The following is a 12,889-nucleotide window of genomic DNA, read 5'->3' as shown; positions in this document are numbered from 1 at the left end:
CTCCAGGGTCATCGGAGCCTCAGTGGTTTACCACTGTTTGCGACCAGCAGGAAACATTTGCTTTGATACAGTGCCTACGCCTGAAGGCACCTTTCCTGGTCCTTGGACCACAGGGATCCTGCTGAGTGAGAAAGGGATCGTGAATGACAGACAGAGCGACGGAAAGAGACTCAGACACAAAATTTACAGACATAGGTAGAGAAAGACATGCAAAGAGAGACAAAGTTGGTGTTCCTTTGGAATGTCCCTTGCATCCTGAGACCTACTGCAGAATCTTTAGTGACCGTTGAGTCCTGTCCTGTGTCTTGATATTGTTGTGTAGAACCACGAGGCCCGCTGAAAATGCAGAGGAGGACCTCCGTGGAGGCAGAGATGTGTCTGTGGGCATGGCTGGCTCATGGCTCGGGCCTGGCTTGAGTGCCAGGCCTCCATTGGAGTATTGCCAGGGGAGGCTGCTCCCTTGGGGAACAGGGTCCAGATTTGTTGTGTTTGTAGGTGCTCTCATTCTCTTGGGAATTTCCTACAGGGTGGAGTTGGAGCAAGCTGTGTGTTGGAGAGGGTGAGATTATTTGTTTGAAGTTAGAGAGACTCAGAAAAGTGTGTAAAGGCCATGGGGCGCAGCCAAGTGTCAGTGGGGCAATCCCTTCATACCTAGCCTTATCCAAATTTTGCCTGGAAGCCGAGGGGACCAACACCGTGCCCACCTCCTGATGCAGCAGGGCAGGCTGGAGGGTTTGGGAGAGCAGGAGTGGTGAGAGGGCATGTGTGGTCTGACCATCCCTTCCTGTCTGCTAGGCCCCAGGTTTCCCTTTGCATCGGTCCCACTGTAATGGGGGCTTGTCCTTTGTGCTGTCTTCACAGTGTCTCCTTCCTTGGCCAGCGTGGGCCTACTGTAGAAGAAATGGACCAGCATCATACCGTGAGCGCCGTTGGCACCTGATTTAGCCTCCAGCGAGGATGCTTGGTGCTGGTGACCTAGCTGCCTGCATCGGAGGACAAAGGTAAGCCATCCATGAATTCTGCCAGGTGCTCAGGATGGACGGTTCTTGGTGGAACTGCGAGGGCAGAGCAGGACGTGTCACTTCAGCCCAAGGAGGTCCAGGCCGGCCTCTGGATGCCCCCACGTGTAGAGCTTGGTGCCCTTGCTCCACGCTTCTGGTTGGGGAAGGCCGTGGAATTCCTCGCACTCACCAACACCCGCATTGTCCAGAGGAGCCCCGAAACTCTTTATGCAAGGGCACTCCAGTGTGCTTGGATCGATGATGATTCCTAGTCAAACATTCCTTGGAAAAGCTGAACAAAATGAGTGAAAACTCAATACCACCTCTCTCATCGGGACTGAGGTCCGGCACCTTCGGGTCACCCACCTTCTCAGGGGGTCAGACACAGGCTGGGAATCCACTCCTCTGCTCTTCCCTTCCTCCACCTGGAGCCTCACTGCCTCCAGGAGGGCCGGTGCTTTCTCAACTCGGCTAGAAGGGTTTGTCCTTTGGCAAGACAGGCCTCAGGGACATGCTGAGATGCTGCCTTTGGTGTGGAGGAGATGCGTTGCCCAGATCCTAGGGAGATAGGTGATAGCCGCCTTGTGTGCCCTGCAGGCACCTTGAAGCCTCTGGAGGCTTGTAGCAGTGGCCACAGAGCTGGGCTCAGTCTACTCTGAGAGTGGGGCCCTGAGTGTCACCATCCTAGAAGCCAGGAAGTGGCAGTGGTGCAGTGCTTCCATGCTGAGACAGCCCGGTGTCAAGCCTGCACATGCTATATTGGTCCTGTGACACAGTCTCCCAGGGCCTGAGGGAATGTGGTGACATTTGAGAGTAGGACCCCCATGTTGAGGGCAAAGAGTGAAAGTGTCTGTTGTTGTGTGCCTGACATTTTCTCAGGTCCCCTTCGTGGAAGGAGTTAGGGAGCCAAGACAGGGAGTGGAGCCCTGAGAGGCGGCTCTATATGTATTTATTTATTTATTTTTTAAGATTTCTGCCACTTTCACATTCTCCATGTATTCCAGGACTGATATCCCTCTTTTGAAGACAAATAGGTAACTGAGCCTTGTGGATCCGTGTATGAATTAGTTGATTGGAATCTGTTTTGGATGGCATCCATGTGTGGTACCCTCGTTCCGGGGGGGTGGCTCTTTGAAACACATGATATCCTTGTAGGAAAGCTGTAGAATGAGGACATGGCGGGGATGTCCTCAGAGATCTAGGGTGGAATGGCCTCTGTTTGCACAGGTCTTCTCAAAGTTAAAAATTTCACGTAGGGTGGCTTCCTTTACTTTATTTTGCTTTCTCTTGTGTGACTCAGGTATTCCTCGGTGTAGAAATTGCGGAATGGCTTCCCTGTGGGTGTGTAGTACGAGAGGCAGCTTCTGGGTCTTGGGCTGTCAATCAAGACTGGCTTGAGAACTCTACCCATGAGCAGGGACAAAAGGAATTGGACTTTCACTTAGAGGTGGCTTTGTTGGTAACTGCATTCCTGAAGGGTTTCAGCTCTCCAGGGTCATCGGAGCCTCAGTGGTTTACCACTGTGTGCGACCAGCAGGAAACATTTGCTTTGATACAGTGCCTACGCCTGAAGGCACCTTTCCTGGTCCTTGGACCACAGGGATCCTGCTGAGTGAGAAAGGGATCGTGAATGACAGACAGAGCGACGGAGAGAGACTCAGACACAAAATTTACAGACATAGGTAGAGAAAGACATGCAAAGAGAGACAAAGTTGGTGTTCCTTTGGAATGTCCCTTGCATCCTGAGACCTACTGCAGAATCTTTAGTGACCGTTGAGTCCTGTCCTGTGTCTTGATATTGTTGTGTAGAACCACGAGGCCCGCTGAAAATGCAGAGGAGGACCTCCGTGGAGGCAGAGATGTGTCTGTGGGCATGGCTGGCTCATGGCTCGGGCCTGGCTTGAGTGCCAGGCCTCCATTGGAGTATTGCCAGGGGAGGCTGCTCCCTTGGGGAACAGGGTCCAGATTTGGTGTGTTTGTAGGTGCTCTCATTCTCTTGGGAATTTCCTACAGGCTGGAGTTGGAGCAAGCTGTGTGTTGGAGAGGGTGAGATTATTTGTTTGAAGTTAGAGAGACTCAGAAAAGTGTGTAAAGGCCATGGGGCGCAGCCAAGTGTCAGTGGGGCAATCCCTTCATACCTAGCCTTATCCAAATTTTGCCTGGAAGCCGAGGGGACCAACACCGTGCCCTCCTCCTGATGCGGCAGGGCAGGCTGGAGGGTTTGGGAGAGCAGGAGTGGTGAGAGGGCATGTGTGGTCTGACCATCCCTTCCTGTCTGCTAGGCCCCAGGTTTCCCTTTGCATCGGTCCCACTGCAATGGGGGCTTGTGCTTTGTGCTGTCTTCACAGTGTCTCCTTCCTTGGCCAGCGTGGGCCTACTGTAGAAGAAATGGGCCAGCATCATACCGTGAGCGCCGTTGGCACCTGATTTAGCCTCCAGCGAGGATGCTTGGTGCTGGTGACCTAGCTGCCTGCATCGGAGGACAAAGGTAAGCCATCCATGAATTCTGCCAGGTGCTCAGGATGGACGGTTCTTGGTGGAACTGCGAGGGCAGAGCAGGACGTGTCACTTCAGCCCAAGGAGGTCCAGGCCGGCCTCTGGATGCCCCCACGTGTAGAGCTTGGTGCCCTTGCTCCACGCTTCTGGTTGGGGAAGGCCGTGGAATTCCTCGCACTCACCAACACCCGCATTGTCCAGAGGAGCCCCGAAACTCTTTATGCAAGGGCACTCCAGTGTGCTTGGATCGATGATGATTCCTAGTCAAACATTCCTTGGAAAAGCTGAACAAAATGAGTGAAAACTCAATACCACCTCTCTCATCGGGACTGAGGTCCGGCACCTTCGGGTTACCCACCTTCTCAGGGGGTCAGACACAGGCTGGGAATCCACTCCTCTGCTCTTCCCTTCCTCCACCTGGAGCCTCACTGCCTCCAGGAGGGCCGGTGCTTTCTCAACTCGGCTAGAAGGGTTTGTCCTTTGGCAAGACAGGCCTCAGGGACATGCTGAGATGCTGCCTTTGGTGTGGAGGAGATGCGTTGCCCAGATCCTAGGGAGATAGGTGATAGCCGCCTTGTGTGCCCTGCAGGCACCTTGAAGCCTCTGGAGGCTTGTAGCAGTGGCCACAGAGCTGGGCTCAGTCTACTCTGAGAGTGGGGCCCTGAGTGTCACCATCCTAGAAGCCAGGAAGTGGCAGTGGTGCAGTGCTTCCATGCTGAGACAGCCCGGTGTCAAGCCTGCACATGCTATATGGGTCCTGTGACACAGTCTCCAAGGGCCTGAGGGAATGTGGTGACATTTGAGAGTAGGACCCCCATGTTGAGGGCAAAGAGTGAAATTGTCTGTTGTTGTGTGCCTGACATTTTCTCAGGTCCCCTTCGTGGAAGGAGTTAGGGAGCCAAGACAGGGAGTGGAGCCCTGAGAGGCGGCTCTATATGTATTCATTTATTTATTTATTTTTTTATGATTTCTGCCACTTTCACACTCTCCATGTATTCCAGGACTGATATCCCTCTTTTGAAGACAGATAGGTAACTGAGCCTTGTGGATCCGTGTATGAATTAGTTGATTGGAATCTGTGTTGGATGCCATCCTTGTGTGGTACCCTCATTCCGGGGGGGCTGGCTCTTTGAAACACATGATATCTTTGTAGGAAAGCTGTAGAATGAGCACATGGCGGGGATGTCCTCAGAGATCTAGGATGGAATGGCCTCTGTTGGCACAGGTCTTCTCAAAGTTAAAAATTTCACGTAGGGTGGCTTCCTTTACTTTATTTTGCTTTCTCTTGTGTGACTCAGGTATTCCTCGGTGTAGAAATTGCGGAATGGCTTCCCTGTGGGTGTGTAGTACGAGAGGCAGCTTCTGGGTCTTGGGCTGTCAATCAAGACTGGCTTGAGAACTCTACCCATGAGCAGGGACAAAAGGAATTGGACTTTCACTTAGAGGTGGCTTTGTTGGTAACTGCATTCCTGAAGGGTTTCAGCTCTCCAGGGTCATCGGAGCCTTAGTGGTTTACCACTGTGTGCGACCAGCAGGAAACATTTGCTTTGATACAGTGCCTACGCCTGAAGGCACCTTTCCTGGTCCTTGGACCACAGGGATCCTGCTGAGTGAGAAAGGGATCGTGAATGACAGACAGAGCGATGGAGAGAGATTCAGACACAAAATTTACAGACATAGGTAGAGAAAGACATGCAAAGAGAGACAAAGTTGGTGTGCCTTTGGAATGTCCCTTGCATCCTGAGACCTACTGCAGAATCTTTAGTGACCGTTGAGTCCTGTCCTGTGTCTTGATATTGTTGTGTAGAACCACGAGGCCCGCTGAAAATGCAGAGGAGGACCTCCGTGGAGGCAGAGATGTGTCTGTGGGCATGGCTGGCTCATGGCTCGGGCCTGGCTTGAGTGCCAGGCCTCCATTGGAGTATTGCCAGGGGAGGCTGCTCCCTTGGGGAACAGGGTCCAGATTTGGTGTGTTTGTAGGTGCTCTCATTCTCTTGGGAATTTCCTACAGGCTGGAGTTGGAGCAAGCTGTGTGTTGGAGAGGGTGAGATTATTTGTTTGAAGTTAGAGAGACTCAGAAAAGTGTGTAAAGGCCATGGGGCGCAGCCAAGTGTCAGTGGGGCAATCCCTTCATACCTAGCCTTATCCAAATTTTGCCTGGAAGCCGAGGGGACCAACACCGTGCCCTCCTCCTGATGCGGCAGGGCAGGCTTGAGGGTTTGGGAGAGCAGGAGTGGTGAGAGGGCATGTGTGGTCTGACCATCCCTTCCTGTCTGCTAGGCCCCAGGTTTCCCTTTGCATCGGTCCCACGGCAATGGGGGCTTGTGCTTTGTGCTGTCTTCACAGTGTCTCCTTCCTTGGCCAGCGTGGGCCTACTGTAGAAGAAATGGGCCAGCATCATACCGTGAGCGCCGTTGGCACCTGATTTAGCCTCCAGCGAGGATGCTTGGTGCTGGTGACCTAGCTGCCTGCATCGGAGGACAAAGGTAAGCCATCCATGAATTCTGCCAGGTGCTCAGGATGGACGGTTCTTGGTGGAACTGCGAGGGCAGAGCAGGACGTGTCACTTCAGCCCAAGGAGGTCCAGGCCGGCCTCTGGATGCCCCCACGTGTAGAGCTTGGTGCCCTTGCTCCACGCTTCTGGTTGGGGAAGGCCGTGGAATTCCTCGCACTCACCAACACCCGCATTGTCCAGAGGAGCCCCGAAACTCTTTATGCAAGGGCACTCCAGTGTGCTTGGATCGATGATGATTCCTAGTCAAACATTCCTTGGAAAAGCTGAACAAAATGAGTGAAAACTCAATACCACCTCTCTCATCGGGACTGAGGTCCGGCACCTTCGGGTTACCCACCTTCTCAGGGGGTCAGACACAGGCTGGGAATCCACTCCTCTGCTCTTCCCTTCCTCCACCTGGAGCCTCACTGCCTCCAGGAGGGCCGGTGCTTTCTCAACTCGGCTAGAAGGGTTTGTCCTTTGGCAAGACAGGCTTCAGGGACATGCTGAGATGCTGCCTTTGGTGTGGAGGAGATGCGTTGCCCAGATCCTAGGGAGATAGGTGATAGCCGCCTTGTGTGCCCTGCAGGCACCTTGAAGCCTCTGGAGGCTTGTAGCAGTGGCCACAGAGCTGGGCTCAGTCTACTCTGAGAGTGGGGCCCTGAGTGTCACCATCCTAGAAGCCAGGAAGTGGCAGTGGTGCAGTGCTTCCATGCTGAGACAGCCCGGTGTCAAGCCTGCACATGCTATATGGGTCCTGTGACACAGTCTCCAAGGGCCTGAGGGAATGTGGTGACATTTGAGAGTAGGACCCCCATGTTGAGGGCAAAGAGTGAAAGTGTCTGTTGTTGTGTGCCTGACATTTTCTCAGGTCCCTTTCGTGGAAGGAGTTAGGGAGCCAAGACAGGGAGTGGAGCCCTGAGAGGCGGCTCTATATGTATTTATTTATTTATTTATTTTTTTAAGATTTCTGCCACTTTCACACTCTCCATGTATTCCAGGACTGATATCCCTCTTTTGAAGACAGATAGGTAACTGAGCCTTGTGGATCCGTGTATGAATTAGTTGATTGGAATCTGTGTTGGATGGCATCCTTGTGTGGTACCCTCATTCCGGGGGGGCTGCCTCTTTGAAACACATGATATCTTTGTAGGAAAGCTGTAGAATGAGCACATGGCGGGGATGTCCTCAGAGATCTAGGATGGAATGGCCTCTGTTGGCACAGGTCTTCTCAAAGTTAAAAATTTCACGTAGGGTGGCTTCCTTTACTTTATTTTGCTTTCTCTTGTGTGACTCAGGTATTCCTCGGTGTAGAAATTGCGGAATGGCTTCCCTGTGGGTGTGTAGTACGAGAGGCAGCTTCTGGGTCTTGGGCTGTCAATCAAGACTGGCTTGAGAACTCTACCCATGAGCAGGGACAAAAGGAATTGGACTTTCACTTAGAGGTGGCTTTGTTGGTAACTGCATTCCTGAAGGGTTTCAGCTCTCCAGGGTCATCGGAGCCTCAGTGGTTTACCACTGTTTGCGACCAGCAGGAAACATTTGCTTTGATACAGTGCCTACGCCTGAAGGCACCTTTCCTGGTCCTTGGACCACAGGGATCCTGCTGAGTGAGAAAGGGATCGTGAATGACAGACAGAGCGACGGAAAGAGACTCAGACACAAAATTTACAGACATAGGTAGAGAAAGACATGCAAAGAGAGACAAAGTTGGTGTTCCTTTGGAATGTCCCTTGCATCCTGAGACCTACTGCAGAATCTTTAGTGACCGTTGAGTCCTGTCCTGTGTCTTGATATTGTTGTGTAGAACCACGAGGCCCGCTGAAAATGCAGAGGAGGACCTCCGTGGAGGCAGAGATGTGTCTGTGGGCATGGCTGGCTCATGGCTCGGGCCTGGCTTGAGTGCCAGGCCTCCATTGGAGTATTGCCAGGGGAGGCTGCTCCCTTGGGGAACAGGGTCCAGATTTGTTGTGTTTGTAGGTGCTCTCATTCTCTTGGGAATTTCCTACAGGGTGGAGTTGGAGCAAGCTGTGTGTTGGAGAGGGTGAGATTATTTGTTTGAAGTTAGAGAGACTCAGAAAAGTGTGTAAAGGCCATGGGGCGCAGCCAAGTGTCAGTGGGGCAATCCCTTCATACCTAGCCTTATCCAAATTTTGCCTGGAAGCCGAGGGGACCAACACCGTGCCCACCTCCTGATGCAGCAGGGCAGGCTGGAGGGTTTGGGAGAGCAGGAGTGGTGAGAGGGCATGTGTGGTCTGACCATCCCTTCCTGTCTGCTAGGCCCCAGGTTTCCCTTTGCATCGGTCCCACTGTAATGGGGGCTTGTCCTTTGTGCTGTCTTCACAGTGTCTCCTTCCTTGGCCAGCGTGGGCCTACTGTAGAAGAAATGGACCAGCATCATACCGTGAGCGCCGTTGGCACCTGATTTAGCCTCCAGCGAGGATGCTTGGTGCTGGTGACCTAGCTGCCTGCATCGGAGGACAAAGGTAAGCCACCCATGAATTCTGCCAGGTGCTCAGGATGGTCGGTTCTTGGTGGAACTGCGAGGGCAGAGCAGGACGTGTCACTTCAGCCCAAGGAGGTCCAGGCCGGCCTCTGGATGCCCCCACGTGTAGAGCTTGGTGCCCTTGCTCCACGCTTCTGGTTGGGGAAGGCCGTGGAATTCCTCGCACTCACCAACACCCGCATTGTCCAGAGGAGCCCCGAAACTCTTTATGCAAGGGCACTCCAGTGTGCTTGGATCGATGATGATTCCTAGTCAAACATTCCTTGGAAAAGCTGAACAAAATGAGTGAAAACTCAATACCACCTCTCTCATCGGGACTGAGGTCCGGCACCTTCGGGTCACCCACCTTCTCAGGGGGTCAGACACAGGCTGGGAATCCACTCCTCTGCTCTTCCCTTCCTCCACCTGGAGCCTCACTGCCTCCAGGAGGGCCGGTGCTTTCTCAACTCGGCTAGAAGGGTTTGTCCTTTGGCAAGACAGGCCTCAGGGACATGCTGAGATGCTGCCTTTGGTGTGGAGGAGATGCGTCGCCCAGATCCTAGGGAGATAGGTGATAGCCGCCTTGTGTGCCCTGCAGGCACCTTGAAGCCTCTGGAGGCTTGTAGCAGTGGCCACAGAGCTGGGCTCAGTCTACTCTGAGAGTGGGGCCCTGAGTGTCACCATCCTAGAAGCCAGGAAGTGGCAGTGGTGCAGTGCTTCCATGGTGAGACAGCCCGGTGTCAAGCCTGCACATGCTATATGGGTCCTGTGACACAGTCTCCCAGGGCCTGAGGGAATGTGGTGACATTTGAGAGTAGGACCCCCATGTTGAGGGCAAAGAGTGAAAGTGTCTGTTGTTGTGTGCCTGACATTTTCTCAGGTCCCCTTCGTGGAAGGAGTTAGGGAGCCAAGACAGGGAGTGGAGCCCTGAGAGGCGGCTCTATATGTATTTATTTATTTATTTTTTAAGATTTCTGCCACTTTCACATTCTCCATGTATTCCAGGACTGATATCCCTCTTTTGAAGACAAATAGGTAACTGAGCCTTGTGGATCCGTGTATGAATTAGTTGATTGGAATCTGTTTTGGATGGCATCCATGTGTGGTACCCTCGTTCCGGGGGGGTGGCTCTTTGAAACACATGATATCCTTGTAGGAAAGCTGTAGAATGAGGACATGGTGGGGATGTCCTCAGAGATCTAGGATGGAATGGCCTCTGTTTGCACAGGTCTTCTCAAAGTTAAAAATTTCACGTAGGGTGGCTTCCTTTACTTTATTTTGCTTTCTCTTGTGTGACTCAGGTATTCCTCGGTGTAGAAATTGCGGAATGGCTTCCCTGTGGGTGTGTAGTACGAGAGGCAGCTTCTGGGTCTTGGGCTGTCAATCAAGACTGGCTTGAGAACTCTACCCATGAGCAGGGACAAAAGGAATTGGACTTTCACTTAGAGGTGGCTTTGTTGGTAACTGCATTCCTGAAGGGTTTCAGCTCTCCAGGGTCATCGGAGCCTCAGTGGTTTACCACTGTGTGCGACCAGCAGGAAACATTTGCTTTGATACAGTGCCTACGCCTGAAGGCACCTTTCCTGGTCCTTGGACCACAGGGATCCTGCTGAGTGAGAAAGGGATCGTGAATGACAGACAGAGCGACGGAGAGAGACTCAGACACAAAATTTACAGACATAGGTAGAGAAAGACATGCAAAGAGAGACAAAGTTGGTGTTCCTTTGGAATGTCCCTTGCATCCTGAGACCTACTGCAGAATCTTTAGTGACCGTTGAGTCCTGTCCTGTGTCTTGATATTGTTGTGTAGAACCACGAGGCCCGCTGAAAATGCAGAGGAGGACCTCCGTGGAGGCAGAGATGTGTCTGTGGGCATGGCTGGCTCATGGCTCGGGCCTGGCTTGAGTGCCAGGCCTCCATTGGAGTATTGCCAGGGGAGGCTGCTCCCTTGGGGTACAGGGTCCAGATTTGGTGTGTTTGTAGGTGCTCTCATACTCTTGGGAATTTCCTACAGGCTGGAGTTGGAGCAAGCTGTGTGTCGGAGAGGGTGAGATTATTTGTTTGAAGTTAGAGAGACTCAGAAAAGTGTGTAAAGGCCCTGGGGGGTAGCCAAGAGTCAGTGGGGCAATCCCTTCATACCTAGCCTTATCCAAATTTTGCCTGGAAGCCGAGGGGACCAACACCGTGCCCTCCTCCTGATGCGGCAGGGCAGGCTGGAGGGTTTGGGAGAGCAGGAGTGGTGAGAGGGCATGTGTGGTCTGACCATCCCTTCCTGTCTGCTAGGCCCCAGGTTTCCCTTTGCATCGGTCCCACTGTAATGGGGGCTTGTCCTTTGTGCTGTCTTCACAGTGTCTCCTTCCTTGGCCAGCTTGGGCCTACTGTAGAAGAAATGGGCCAGCATCATACCGTGAGCGCCGTTGGCACCTGATTTAGCCTCCAGCGAGGATGCTTGGTGCTGGTGACCTAGCTGCCTGCATCGGAGGACAAAGGTAAGCCACCCATGAATTCTGCCAGGTGCGCAGGATGGTCGGTTCTTGGTGGAACTGCGAGGGCAGAGCAGGACGTGTCATTTCAGCCCACGGAGGTCCAGGCCGGCCTATGGATGCCCCCACGTGCAGAGCTTGGTGCCTTTGCTCCACGCTTCTGGTTGGGGAAGGCCGTGGAATTCCTCGCACTCACCAACACCCGCATTGTCCAGAGAAGGCCCGAAACTCTTTATGCAAGGGCACTCCAGTGTGCTTGGATCGATGATGATTCCTAGTCAAACATTCCTTGGAAAAGCTGAACAAAATGAGTGAAAACTCAATACCACCTCTCTCATCGGGACTGAGGTCCAGCACCTTCGGGTCACCCACCTTCTCAGGGGGTCAGACAGAGGCTGGGAATCCACTCCTCTGCTCTTCCCTTCCTCCACCTGGAGCCTCACTGCCTCCAGGAGGGCCGGTGCTTTCTCAACTCGGCTAGAAGGGTTTGTCCTTTGGCAAGACAGGCCTCAGGGACATACTGAGATGCTGCCTTTGGTGTGGAGGAGATGCGTTGCCCAGATCCTAGGGAGATAGGTGATAGCCGCCTTGTGTGCCCTGCAGGCACCTTGAAGCCTCTGGAGGCTTGTAGCAGTGGCCACAGAGCTGGGCTCAGTCTACTCTGAGAGTGGGGCCCTGAGTGTCACCATCCTAGAAGCCAGGAAGTGGCAGTGGTGCAGTGCTTCCATGCTGAGACAGCCCGGTGTCAAGCCTGCACATGCTATATGGGTCCTGTGACACAGTCTCCCAGGGCCTGAGGGAATGTGGTGACATTTGAGAGTAGGACCCCCATGTTGAGGGCAAAGAGTGAAAGTGTCTATTGTTGTGTGCCTGACATTTTCTCAGGTCCCCTTTGTGGAAGGAGTTAGGGGGCCAAGACAGGGAGTGGAGCCCTGAGAGGCGGCTCTATATGTATTTATTTATTTATGTTTTATGATTTCTGCCACTTTCACATTCTCCATGTATTCCAGGACTGATATCCCTCTTTTGAAGACAGATAGGTAACTGAGCCTTGTGGATCCGTGTATGAATTAGTTGATTGGAATCTGTGTTGGATGGCATCCTTGTGTGGTACCCTCATTCCGGGGGGGTGGCTCTTTGAAACACATGATATCCTTGTAGGAAAGCTGTAGAATGAGGACATGGCGGGGATGTCCTCAGAGATCTAGGGTGGAATGTCCTCTGTTTGCACAGGTCTTCTCAAAGTTAAAAATTTCACGTAGGGTGGCTTCCTTTACTTTATTTTGCTTTCTCTTGTGTGACTCAGGTATTCCTCGGTGTAGAAATTGCGGAATGGCTTCCCTGTTGGTGTGTAGTACGAGAGGCAGCTTCTGGGTCTTGGGCTGTCAATCAAGACTGGCTGGAGAACTCTACCCATGAGCAGGGACAAAAGGAATTGGACTTTCACTTAGAGGTGGCTTTGTTGGTAACTGCATTCCTGAAGGGTTTCAGCTCTCCAGGGTCATCGGAGCCTCAGTGGTTTACCACTGTGTGCGACCAGCAGGAAACATTTGCTTTGATACAGTGCCTACGCCTGAAGGCACCTTCCCTGGTCCTTGGACCACAGGGATCCTGCTGAGTGAGAAAGGGATCGTGAATGACAGACCGAGCGACAGAGAGAGACTCAGACACAAAATTTACAGACATAGGTAGAGAAAGACATGCAAAGAGAGACAAAGTTGGTGTGCCTTTGGAATGTCCCTTGCATCCTGAGACCTACTGCAGAATCTTTAGTGACCGTTGAGTCCTGTCCTGTGTCTTGATATTGTTGTGTAGAACCACGAGGCCCGCTGAAAATGCAGAGGAGGACCTCCGTGGAGGCAGAGATGTGTCTGTGGGCATGGCTGGCTCATGGCTCGGGCCTGGCTTGAGTGCCAGGCCTCCATTGGAG

The 12,889-nt window shown here is 52.8% G+C and overlaps 5 non-coding genes across 5 annotated transcripts; all 5 read left to right on the top strand.

Annotated features, from left to right (window-relative positions):
• Positions 1-1,253: 1,253 nt before the first annotated feature.
• On the top strand, positions 1,254-1,347 carry LOC132647501 (small nucleolar RNA SNORD116). The gene has a single exon (XR_009585866.1). It is a non-coding gene; the product is annotated as a small nucleolar RNA SNORD116 (small nucleolar RNA).
• A 2,394-nt stretch (positions 1,348-3,741) lies between these two features.
• On the top strand, positions 3,742-3,835 carry LOC132647500 (small nucleolar RNA SNORD116). The gene has a single exon (XR_009585865.1). It is a non-coding gene; the product is annotated as a small nucleolar RNA SNORD116 (small nucleolar RNA).
• Positions 3,836-6,235: 2,400 nt separating this feature from the next.
• On the top strand, positions 6,236-6,329 carry LOC132647498 (small nucleolar RNA SNORD116). Its single transcript, XR_009585864.1, has one exon. It is a non-coding gene; the product is annotated as a small nucleolar RNA SNORD116 (small nucleolar RNA).
• Positions 6,330-8,729: 2,400 nt separating this feature from the next.
• Positions 8,730-8,823, top strand: LOC132647497 (small nucleolar RNA SNORD116). Its single transcript, XR_009585863.1, has one exon. It is a non-coding gene; the product is annotated as a small nucleolar RNA SNORD116 (small nucleolar RNA).
• Positions 8,824-11,217: 2,394 nt separating this feature from the next.
• On the top strand, positions 11,218-11,311 carry LOC132647496 (small nucleolar RNA SNORD116). Its single transcript, XR_009585862.1, has one exon. It is a non-coding gene; the product is annotated as a small nucleolar RNA SNORD116 (small nucleolar RNA).
• Positions 11,312-12,889: the final 1,578 nt, after the last annotated feature.

This window comes from Meriones unguiculatus, chromosome 14 (assembly GCF_030254825.1).
Source record: "Meriones unguiculatus strain TT.TT164.6M chromosome 14, Bangor_MerUng_6.1, whole genome shotgun sequence".
Classification (NCBI taxonomy): domain Eukaryota; kingdom Metazoa; phylum Chordata; class Mammalia; order Rodentia; family Muridae; genus Meriones; species Meriones unguiculatus.
This window is presented reverse-complemented; position numbering and strand designations above follow the sequence as displayed.